The following is a 1,789-nucleotide window of genomic DNA, read 5'->3' on the forward strand; positions in this document are numbered from 1 at the left end:
AAGTTACAAATTGTTTTAGTTGAAAACAAACTTCTAATATGATCATTGAACATTTTTCCAAGGATCTTCACTGTACTTGTTGTGAAAGCTTTACTTCTTTTTATAAGTTCTAATATTTGGGTTCACAGTTCATTATATCACCACATGCCTTCACAAGCAGCAAGCCAAATAGACAGAGGTTTACACTTTTCTGTTTACTGTTTGTATTTTAAAGAAGAGTAGTTGAATACACTATGTGTGTTTGTGGATATGTGTGTGTGTATGTGTGTGTGTGTGTGTGTGTGTGTGAGAGAGAGAGAGAGAGAGAGAGAGAGAGAGAGAGAGAGAGAGAGAGTGGTTCTTTTTATCTATTAATTGCTATTGTGTGCACTACATTATTGGAGAGCTTCTAAAACAACTAACAATGGCTCTAAAAATTTTGAATTTGCTTAAAGGGACTGAGAGAGTCACTATTGAAAAAGAATTGAGTACAAGCTGTTTGTAATGATAATTAATAGGAGAATAAAACTTGTATATCATATGAAGTCATGCATCCAATGTATTGTATTCATTCAAATTTCATTTTTCAAATTCATAAATTAGGGTGGCTTTGAGGCTATTAAGCCTTTTAAATTTTTTTTGCCTCTTCTAGTAAATATATTTAGCATCTTCAATTTTTTAAAATTTTACATCTATTTTACATCCAACCAAACAACTCTGGGAAATGAATTTCACTTTACTTCTATTCCAACCAAACGACTCAAAAGGGAAAAAAAAATTCCTTCACTTCCCTTCCCTTCCCTTCCCTTCCCTTTCCTTTCCATTTCCCTTGCAACCAAACGTAGCCCAAGTTAATCAAATTCCTGATAAAGATTTGCTTCTTTTTCCATTTTTAGGGGGGTGGGGGGCTTCTACTGAGGGGTGAGGGGTGAGGGGGGAGGGGGGAGGGGGGGCCTTAAGCATATAGTGAAGATAGATCAGTCAATCCCATGAGCTGTTGTGTTGATCTAGTCTCAAAAACAAATGAACTTACAGGAGAGAGTTTTCACTGACATGAATATGGGAAAAATATAAATGTCTCAACAATGATAGTGCGAAGAATGGTATTATTCATATGGGACCCACATGGATAAGAGCAGGAGAAAGAAATTCAATGTGAATTGTAAACAGCATTATGTGAGAAGGAAAGGAATAGAATGAAATCTGTACTCCGGCGTCTTGTGATTTTTTTTCCCCTTAATTTGTACCACTTGGCAATGGGTTTTGCTAACCTAATGGTCCTCCCCTTAATGTATGACCATTCCTGCAGACCGGAGTCCACTCCAATTTTAATCCATTTGTTATGGGTTTGGATCATGATTTTAGATCTGACTGGATATATATCATACTATCATACTATCATACTACTATATAAAAATATGTACTCTCCTTCTTTGGTATGCTTTTTCAAAAAGACCAAAAAACCATTGACATCTATTCAAAAAAAATTCTAAATGACCACAAAACACTGAAAAAAATCTCCAAATGACAAAAAACCCCTCAAAATGAAAGATGAAACAAATAATAATTATATAATTCACTATAATTCTTTATAATAATAATAATAATTATTATTAATAAATTCACTATAATTCTCTAGAATTATTATTAATAATAATAAAATCACTATAATTCTCTCTCTCTCTCTAAACGTGGAGAAGGGAGAGAGTATAGAAGAAATAGAGAGAATTATGGAGAATGGGAAGGGAATGAACAATTATGGATATATTAAAAAGGTAAATATGGAGAGATATACTAAAAAAAAAAAAAA

This window comes from Macadamia integrifolia, chromosome 1 (genome assembly GCF_013358625.1).
Source record: "Macadamia integrifolia cultivar HAES 741 chromosome 1, SCU_Mint_v3, whole genome shotgun sequence".
NCBI lineage: Eukaryota > Viridiplantae > Streptophyta > Magnoliopsida > Proteales > Proteaceae > Macadamia > Macadamia integrifolia.